The sequence below is a fragment of the Sapajus apella genome, unplaced genomic scaffold, assembly GCF_009761245.1.
Source record: "Sapajus apella isolate SASKATOON/1434 unplaced genomic scaffold, GSC_monkey_1.0 scaffold106, whole genome shotgun sequence".
NCBI lineage: Eukaryota > Metazoa > Chordata > Mammalia > Primates > Cebidae > Sapajus > Sapajus apella.
In genome coordinates, this window is record NW_022437046.1 from 8,539 (window position 1) to 19,250 (window position 10,712).

The window sequence follows — 10,712 nt, forward strand, 5'->3', positions numbered from 1 at the left end:
GGCCTTTTTGCCCTTTCTTGGCCTTTTTGCCCTTTCTTGGCCTTTTTTGCCCAAACTGACATTCTTGGGCAACATTTTCATATTCCACCTGATTCTGATAAGCTACTGGAACATACTGCTTATTAATTGGAGCTAATTTTGTGGCCAAACTCTGCAAGTTATCTTCAAGGTTTTGTGTAAGGGAGTGCTTGGATTAATTACAAATCTTCTGGGGCTTGGGCTTCTACCAAACTCAATTAAAGTAGATTCTCCATGAGCAGACGAGAGAATGAAGCTCCACAAGTCTCTGGATGAATTCTTTGACATGTACAGGTACAATTTTCATTGCAGGTGCATCTTCTATTGGGTAGGATGCCCATTGTATGACACTAGATTTTCTGTGAGCTCTGTATAGCTGATCGGCTTTTGGAAGAGGGGTGCCATCCCATGCCATGATGAGCACCACCAACACAGCAGTTGAACAGTGTTGACCTGTACGCTGCTGGACCAAATAGAGAACTATTATCACTGCTGCTTCTTTAAACCCACTTATCAATTGGAAACTGATGAGCTTGTCCTTTCTTTACCAGTGTACACTATTTCTATCTTTATTGCATTTCCTTTTTGACCATGCCTATTCTCCATGATTTCCCTAACAGCAGCAACACTCAGTCCTGCCCCAAGGTGTGTATAATCTGGGCCTGTCTTTTTGTATAACTCGATCAAGACAGTTGAAGGTGAGCAGTTCAAAATCTTAGGTTATAGACACTAGATTTTTTGTAAGGTTAATGAAGTTCATGGCATAATATCAAAATTTTCCTGTGTACTGTCTACTGTGGACAACTGATGTTTCAACACTGGATAAACAGACTTCCTCTTCACTTTTGGTAGAAACCAATGTAAATTCCACCTAAACACACCACATTTACATTCTTGAGAGTTAGTGCTGACTTCGGTAAAGGGTGTTCAATGAGAGATACCAGGCAGTATTGGCAGTCTGTGATGCATGAGTTGCTCCTTAACCTACTGAAGCTGTCTTTGGTCATCGCCAGCCATCACGTTAGCACAGTGGTTAGGTGAAGAGGTCTGGGTCAAAAAATGTGCTTTCTGATTGGCATTCACCATTAACTACCTGAGTATTAGAAACTTTATCGGTGAATGCCTTCCCATTGGATTCTGTTTCGAGATGAAATAAGCTAAGTGAATAGAACAGTTCAATCTTAGTCTTTTCCTCTGTTGATTTATGATATCTCTAATTTTATCTGAATGAGTGGGTGGGAAAGCTTTGGGTTGTACAATAGACCTCGTTAGAGCAAGTACCATATTTTGGTTGGAAAATAAATTTTCCCAAATGCAGTAGAAAAATCATGTGGACAAAACTGCTCAAAATGTTGAATTCCGTTGCTATCCAAATGTCACATATTGTGCCACACATAGGACAACTTTTCGCACTTCTGATCGTCATCTTGATACCTTACAACTGTGGGCTTTTTCGGCCGATCTCTTGATGGGGTGGATTTTGTCTTTTTCTGTGATGTGGTCTTTTGCTTTAATGATGAATCGTTATTTTGTACATGTGACAGTGGTTTCTGTTGTACTATACACCAAAAATACACTCGGGAGAAGAGCACATTACATGCCACAAGGCTTGTTGGTGTACTTGCAACTCTTTTGTCCTGTGGTTTTATATAATCAAACTTAGTTTTTGAAGCAAGTTCTGTCAACTGTTGCAACGTCTGCTTCCATTTGAGTATGGGCTGCTTCCTGGCATACATCAGCAGAGTCCAAATTTTTGCTGCTGTCAAGTGTCTGGTTACAATGACCCACTTCATTATTTCTTGGTGGCAACTGATGAAAATTCTTGGAACAACTTTCCAGAGTAATTATCCCTGGAGCAATACTTGTATTGATGTCAGTCTTGGATGAGTTTGATTTGGTATAAAAAGAAAAGAATGAATTTTTGGCTTCAAAATATTCATGTGACTTTGTGGATGCTTGGTTAGTAGCTGAGCTGCTAGGTGAGTTGGACAGTGTAGTTTGCCCATTGAAAACCACTGTGTTGCATGAACTTTGTTTTTCCAAAGATGGACAGTGATGAAGGTTTGGTGACTCTCCTTGTAAGTTTGGGTCTTGGAGGTCTTTTTATAACAGTGTAGAGGATAGCTTTGCAGCTATGAAGCAAACTGGCTGCTGTCTGCGTAATTCTTCATCCTTCTGACTTTGGGGAGGAATTCTCTGAAGGGGCTTCTGAGAGTTGAGTCAGGGCCTGTATGGTTACCACTTGCTCCAATGTTAATCTATCTTTGAGATAAGAGACTTGGTTGAACTGGAGATTCATCTTTTGGTTTTTTACCTGGAATACTCTCTGGAGTTTTGGGTTGATTGCCTTCATTGTGTATGCTAGCATGACGACTTATGTTGGAGTGTAAAGAATGTGGAATGGAATTTCACTTAAAGCCAGGCTGCTGGAATACTAAAACATGACTTCTCTCCTTAAGATGATCACTACTCAAATCAGTAGCAATGAAGCTCATAGCACTGTTACGGTTTTCAGTGTCTTTTAGGAATTTGTAAGATTTATTTTCCAGTGTGTTGCTGAATTCTTCAACACTGAATTTTTTAAATGACACGTTTGTTTCAATTAGTAAATAGTGTACATGCTTATTGCCATTTCTTAGTTTGTACAATTTTGCAGGTTTGGGTCATTTCTTTTCAACCTCAGCTTTTCTATTTGTCGGCTTCTGAAACATTAACACTGAAATCTCCTTCAATGTGATCAGTTAAATGGGATTTCTTGTTTTGTGTCCACTTCACCTCGATGCTGTCATGCTTTCTTCATTCTTACATTTCAAGATGTGGTTTCCATTCCAATTTTTGTTCCACCTGACCACATTTACTGTAGTCCATGGATTCTGACTTAGGGACATTTACTGGTTTGTTGTCAAAATCTGCCTTTAAAACTTGGGGCTACTTTTCCCTCTGGAGCCTCTTGTGTTACTTTGTAACTTCCAGATTCCTCTTTGCAGGCTCAACATGAGCAACACGTGGTGCTAAACCAGATCAAGAGATCCTTCAAAGCTACTGAAAATCAGCAGGAAGTTAGGCAACAACCAGTGAAGCATGGAAGAGTCCTCTGGGGCTAATGGGAACCCCTCAGTGTTAGCTGGCAGAAAGCTTATATGAACCTTTCTATATTTTCTACATTTTCTACATTGCTGATACCCATTACTGGAGTTAGTAAATTTGTCTCTAAGCTAGATGGAGTATTAAAGGTAGCAATTGGATTTGAAGGAACAGGAATGAAGACAGGCAAGTCTGGGACAACACCCCCACTAATACCAAGAGTTTCTTGTTGCTCTAAAAGAGTACCGAAGACCCCTCCTCGGACTGAAATAGCACCAGGAATCTCAGATGGATCTGGGGTCTCCCCCAGGGCCTCAGCGTGACCTGGGTCAGCCCCAGGAAGTTCCCAGTGAAGTGGGATAGCATCAAAGGCCTGTCCCAGGACAGAGGTGATACCAGAAACTTCCTGTTGATTAGCAGTAACCTCTTGGCTCTTACCTTTTAAAGAGGGATTTTGTACACCACTTAGTCTCTGGATAAGGAAGGACATGAGTGTCTTGGCTTGTAACCAAATCATTTTCTGAGTGCTTTACTCCCAAATCAGGATCTTATAATCACAATCATGTTGCTTTTCTAAACCCTTAGAAAAGGGAACATTTTTGGATTTGGCTATGACCAGTGGGGCTTGGGAGAGTTGCCTGCAAGAGGCGCTTCGTAGAGCCATGGTAAGCCCATTGCAGGTTAAGGACTCTGGGTTCTGACATCCTCAGTCCTATCAAAATTCATACGTGCTGCTCCAGTTCTTGTCAGAAGGCTTCTGACTGGCATGGTTGGTTTGGATTCTGGCTTTTTTCTTAACATCTCTTCAATTATTTGCTTTAATTTTCCAGGGCTTAAAACCTTGACCAATGCCACATTTTTGTTGACTGCCTTGGTGTCTTTCATAGTTGACTGTTTTGCTTTTTTGTTTACATCTTCCTGACTAATCTGGAAGGACTTGCGTGGCTGGATCGAGACATAGATACAGAGCAGGAAAAAATGAAAGCACAGGAAAGTCAATGGTCCTTTGGAAAGTCGCACTTCTGAGGAGAATCTGGATGCGCTGCTTTTGAGCCCAGTCACACAAGGTTTTGGTCACTGGCCAGGTCACACTCCCAGGGCAGTGCATGGCTTCCAGCTCTAAGCCTGTACCAGCTCTCAGGCAAACTTTCCAACTCTCACTCATGCCAACAACTTTGGAGCCCAGGGCCCCACAGGGCTTGAGGAGCATAGGCAGGTCATGAGGAAGCCTACTGGTTCCCAGCACAGTCAAGGCCTGAGCGCCCAAATAGGCAGCCGCTTCCCAAAGGTGCAGAGTGGAGAGATGCAGGGAAGGCTGCATGTCTTGGGTGGGGCAAGAGGGTACCCCAGGGGGATAGAGCCAGGAGTAGAGGGGCCAGTGGCTGTCTGCACAAAATTGCACAGGAGCAGCCTGCGGGGTCATTCCCCTCCAAGCCACTGGAGCAGTAGTGTGTCCCTAGAACAGATCTCGGGGAGTCTCTTTATTCCTTAGGTTCTTTGACAGAAGTCTTCGAAAAGAAATCTTAAGGACACTACTCATAACGGGTATTAGTTCTTCCCAAAGACAGACTGATGTGGGCATAAAGTTGAAGATTTCCATGGGACTTAACAGAATTGTGTTATAATAGGTCATTCCAGAACAAATAAAAATGGAATTAGATATCTGAGGCTTATTGAAGGGGGCTGGAAGGGAAATGTCCATAAAGGAAGAGGGAGAGGAATCTCAAGAGGCTAGGAGCCAAGAGATCACAATGCAAGTCCCATCTTGGGAGGCTGTTTTTAGAAGGTATTCTCAATATCCTGAGGACAGCTGCTTCTGGTAGTTGAGATAATGTTATACTGCTAATGAATCCCATGGTCATCAGCCCTATTCTATCCTGCACATGCTTTGCTGTGTAACATGTCTTCTCCATTGATCCTGTCCCATGTCAGGTCTTTTGCCTATAGATAAGGAATTTTGGAAGCCAACAAAGTAGTACTAATGGCCAAGGCTCTGTGGACAGGACAAGCAAACCCATGCCCAAAATGAAAACATAACTGGAAGTAGAAACCACTGGCCCTCCCAGAATAAAGAGGCTTAATGTAGTTCTGAACTGCCACTAAGTTCTGAATTGCTCCTTGAGCAATACATCAGGGCTTCAGGAGCCACACATAGGATCTCCTGCTGCCACTGATGCCATTCTATAACATCATTCTAGTTCTGAGCTGTACCTAGCTAACTTCAACTGGCAGAACCACTTCATCTATTTGTTCAGTGCCTCTTTTGATAGATGCCTTTTAACAATACAAGCATCTTCACAATTTGGGTGTGACTCCCATATGCTCGTATTTATATTCCTCTCCCAGTCCCTCTTGCTTCTAATCACCTAGTCCCTTTCTAAGCCCCAGATCACACAGAAGGCCATTGGCCACTGCCCAGGGATTTAGAGAAATTCTCACCTTGGGCTACTTTTTCTTCCATAGGAAGTGGATGACCAGGTATAACAAGTTCACTAATTAAAGACTCCTTCTCCACTCTTGAAACTGCCCCGATATGGCTGTAATGCACAGGTCATGCATCTTAATTCATAGCTTGCCAACCCAACTGTAAACAGGCTCTAGCTTCAGTCATATGAACCTACTCCATAGGGCCACTGATGGGATGTGAGGAAGGAGGACTGGTACAAATATTGTGGGTGCCCTGAGTCTGAGCTACCAGCTCATGCAACCCATGCTCTCTGGTTGTGTCGGGCTTGGTCCCAGAATAACCACTTCCACCTTATGAACCTGGACAGGTCCAGTGAGAAGGCTATGGTATTGTAGGTCAGACAAACTCATTTCAGAATAGGCTATTTTGAATGCGTGATCACTTTGTACCCCAAGAACACAGCCCAGCAAAATGCAAGGAGCTATTTCTCAAAAGATCTACAATTGTTTTGCAGTAGATGTGACTAATTTCTAAATACCAGGGTACTCTACAGTGATAATTCCATAAGCTTTATTCTGCATCTCTTCCTACCACTGGTAACTCCAACACTTCTCTGTCAGCTCCTAAGGCTTGAGTGGCAGTGATGCTTGCACCAAAGCCTGGACCTGCTGTAGCACTCATTCCTGCTCTGGGTCCTCTTAAAGTTGGAAGTCTTCTATGACTCTTCATATTGGCCAGGGCAGGATTCCTAGGTGACAAATGTTATCTCAAGAATTCAGAAGCCTACTATTCTTGTGTCCTCCTCTTTGAGATAGAAGACACCAGATGAAGGCTATTTCTTTATTCTGGAAATGTTCAATGTAACCTTGGACCTAATTAAATATTTCTGACATGATGGGTCCTAAAATTCTTTGGATTTGTCTCTACCCTCTGGATCATGTGTCTTACTAAGGCCTTTACAAAGTACCTCATGTTCATTTGGCACAATCAACATGATACCATTGGATCACTGATGTTCTCTGGGATGTTCAGGCAGTCCAAGTCTTGTAGGACTATATGGCAGATGACAGTTAATGTGTCCGAGGCAAACTGTATGAGTCTTATTTTCTATCCTGTATGAATATGAACTTTCTGATCATATAACTGAAATAGAAAGCAAGAAAATGCCAAGTTCTCTATCATGCATTCAAAAAGCTTTCTATTTGGGTGGAGAGAGCAGGTTCAGAACAAAGTCCCCATATGATAGTTTTAAACAATCTGGAATAGCAATTTAAGTGACTAGAAAAATAACCAGTGTGGGTCTCTGCATCCAGGATACATGGAGACTGTTTAAAGCAGAGACTCTATTCTAGATATTAGGCTTTGTAGTAAACTGAGGAACCATGACTATACTTCTAATTTCTGGATATCAATGTTGACTCAAACTGTTCAGTAATCCTCAAAATCAAGTTATTCCTTCCCCAATGTACAGTTGTCTGAGTAAATTATCACAGGTGCCTTGAGGAGGAACTGAGATAATCATGGTATATGATGGGGGCTTTTTCAGGGCTTTTCTACTTAAGGATTCAGGTACCTCTTCAAGGAGTTCTAGGTATAGAAGCTGACATGAGTTTGGGAATTGAACCTAACATTTTCACTGGTGATTATCTCAGCCTTCTGATCCTCCACTTTTGTCTTGCTCATAAGTGGTGAGCAGAGCCTTCCTGGCTGCATAACTAATTTGGTCCTTGGGGGACAATACTCAACAATCTCCACAACCCTCTCTCTGGGCAAGCCCCCTTAGTGTCCCCTCTGACCTTTCTGGCTCTTACAGAACTGCAGCCTTCTGACTTCTTGATGTTAAATGTTACCACCTGGCCTCACTATAACTTTTTATCCCCATAGGTATTGATCAGCCTCTGTCTGTGACTACCCCTGCTGCCATGTATTCTGGCCTGACGAAAACCATCACTGCACTATTTAGTAGTGTTGGTGTTCATGTTATCAGATAATTTGATGGCCTTTGTGAATAATGTCTTCTGGCTTCTCCCATTGGACATAATCTTGATCTTCTCCCCTTCTGTCTATTATAATATGTTCCCTTCCCTCTTTCTGTCTTCCAGGGAAATCTAAGTTTTTTGCTTGTTGAGCAGTGCCCAGCACTATTTTTCAGGTTTACAAGAGGCACCCTAGTGAGAGAGTTCCCCTGCCCTCACCACAGGACATGTGATGGGTGTGGCTCATCTGTTCAACTATCATGCACACTTAAACACCTTACAGGAGGAAGGGAGCATGCAGATGGGTAGGGCAGGAGCCTGTGCTCCAGTCCCACAGCAGCATGCAGGGCAGAAACCTGACTCCCGAAGCTCAAGTGGATTTGATACAACAGATTATTTTACCCTTGCCAGCTACAGACAGTTTAGGCATTAAACAGCTCAGTGGACCCTCTGCCTTTTTTGCAAGCACAGAAGGCCAGTGTGACAGCTTGCCATATCCTAAGCTCTTGTTGGGTGTCCAGAAACAGTTGCACACAAACTTGAAGGAATGGGAGGTCTGAGTGGTGGATGTGGCTCCCAGTGGTATGGCTAGGGAGCTGGAAAGGGGATGCAGTGAGAAAATAATCTTCCCCTGGAATTTGGCCATCCAGTGGCCAATTTCTTCTCTGACTACTCCCACCAAACTCCTGAGTTCATATGCTCCTTTTCTCTTTGCTGCTGTTCTGTTCATCTCCAGGTCTGCTCATCTGTTCATCTGCTTATCTTTTGTAGAGCCTAGTGTCTGGGGTTTATGTGAGTATAGGATAGGGGGTTATGGCAGGCCAAAAGGCAACTTTGAGGCATGATCCCATTTAGGGACACTGGCTTTCAGGCTGAAGAAGGTGGGGCCTTTGCTCAGGAATAGCCCTCTTGTAGCCAGTATTTCCCTGTCTCTTGTCTGTATTCCCCTCTGAAGATGCACACGTAGCTGCCGTTAGAATATGGATAAGGACCAATCTTAGCTAATTCCTGCTTGACAGGTGGTAGAACTTAAGGGAAAACAGTTACATTCCTCCCAGAGGTTTATTTAAGTGTCCTTGGCAATAGAAAGCCATTGTCTGAGATTCCAGTTGCCTAACCATTTGGAGTTTGGCCACAAGGCAAGAGAAATCATTTTATAAGGTTTAGTATGCAGGGGTTATACATGGGCATTATACAGGGAAAGAATCTAGTGCCAAAGATATGACAACAAGTGAAATATACTAACAACATTGTACCCTGAGCTGTTCACCCTGATGAAAGAAATTAAACCTCATACAGGAGTGGTTAAACTTTAGAAGAGCTAAAGTTTAACCACTCTTGCCTCATCTGCAGCAATTAATAAATACACCTTGGGAATTCTGGAGTTTGTGGAATGGCATGGTGGCCATAAAAACTGCTTCTGCTTTTTTGTGTCTCCCCATCTTTATCGTGAAAGACTGAGGTAGCCACTTTCCCGAGGTTCTTTAAAGTAGTGTCTGGTCCCAGGGCCCATTTCTGCAATGTCCTCCTGATATCAGGGGCTGCCTGGGTAATAAATTTATCCTTCCTAATTCATCAACTGAATCAGGAGATAGCTGTGCTTTCAAGGGCCCTTCTAGCCTTTCCAAAAAAACAGATTTTTGTTAAATTCCTGGTATATCATGGTCTATTTCATCAAATTCCTGGTACATCTAATTGAGGCTTGGTCTTAGTTCTAAAAAAAAAGCCCTCCATTATGCACACCTGAAAAGACCTCCTCTTCCAGTCTCCTCTAGTCACTGGAATCCCATCCAGGGTCATTTGCTGTTGCCACTTTTCTTCCAGTTGGATAAAGTTAGCCCTCCTCCCTGATGCTATGTGATACAAAGCTCATCCCCAAATTTTTCTCACACTGGCAGAGCAGCTTAGCTTGCTTCTCAGTGTCCAACAGGGTTTGATTTCAGAGTAACATTTTCAAGAGGGCTTAAATATTTGGGTTGCATTCTAAAAACTCTCTTTCTCTCCATACATAACAACCTATATAAAGACTCTCCGGGATATCTGAAAACTTGCCAAGATTCCCTTAATTTGCTTTAATTTCTGTGGAGAGAATAGGACCTGGACCTTACTGGAGCCAAATTCACCAGGCATCAGTTGGAGGTGCAACAGCAATACTGGGGCTTGTCTATTGTGAGGATTTCTAGGATGGGGCAGGAGAGAGACTGAAGCTGGATAGGGAGGTTGGCATGGACCTGGAGAAGCAGGGCTGGAGGGAGCTGGCTGCTCAGCTGGGGTGCCTGTGGAATTCATTTCTTTAGTTTTTTGGGATTGCCTCTTGTGACCTTTCCTTAGATGGCAAACAGGAGGGCTTCATTAGCCCTACAATGCTCTAAATTGCCCTGCAAGGTATAGAAAGTCTGTACATATGGAACCTCAATCTGTCTTCATGCCTATATAAAAAAAGTCCAACTGCCTAATAGTATTGAAATAAATGACTCCTAAGCCCAGCCAGTCCTTTATAATTTTGCCAAACCTTTGTGCAGAGGGCTATGAGGCATTTTGTTCTCCAGGTATTGAGGGTTAAAGCAGTCTCCATGGTTCAGGATACACTCCAGAGGAGTAAAAGTTGGGGGTGGTAAAGAGAGCTCGTTGCCCATTCTGAAAGTAAGGGAAATAGAGGCAATCCTCATTTCCCTTCTTTCACCAAAAGCTTGGGGTATAAGAAAGCATTCCCTCTTTTGTCCCCAAGTCCCAGTGACCCTAGACAGATGCCACCCATGCGTACCACTGTAACCTGCAACTGTGAAGCAGGGAGCACCTAGAGAATAGGAATTACCCACTGTTGCCTGTGTCTGTATTTTCCCTACTGTCAGCAACCTTTGAGTTTCCTGGCCCTTCTCTGCCGTGGAGCATGGCCTCCTTCCCTGAAGCAGGGTTTTAGTCGGCAGGCATTTGTTCTGCCTATTTACATTGTGCCTGTCACCTGGCTTTGGATTCCTCAGATCTGGTTTCCTTTCTAGGGCCTCAGCCTGAAGCCTGGGATTGAGTTTCAGACAAAATATTTCAGAGGCCTGCATGTATCTAAGTCTCAAATGAGGCCAGCCATATTTACAATTATTAGCCAGCAGGGGGCACTTCTTCATTATTTCTATCATAAGCAGAGTGCTAGAACCTTCTCACCTAAGGAGTAGGAAAAAACATTGGGGAAAGGAGAAAAACACAGTGTAAGTGGTAAAAGAGCAGAGGTC

General features: G+C 43.2%; 1 pseudogene; it reads right to left on the bottom strand.

The window, feature by feature from the left end:
• The window catches only part of LOC116536983, a 5,387-nt pseudogene extending 1,326 nt beyond the window's left edge, over positions 1-4,061 (bottom strand).
• Between the last annotated feature and the right edge of the window lie 6,651 nt (positions 4,062-10,712).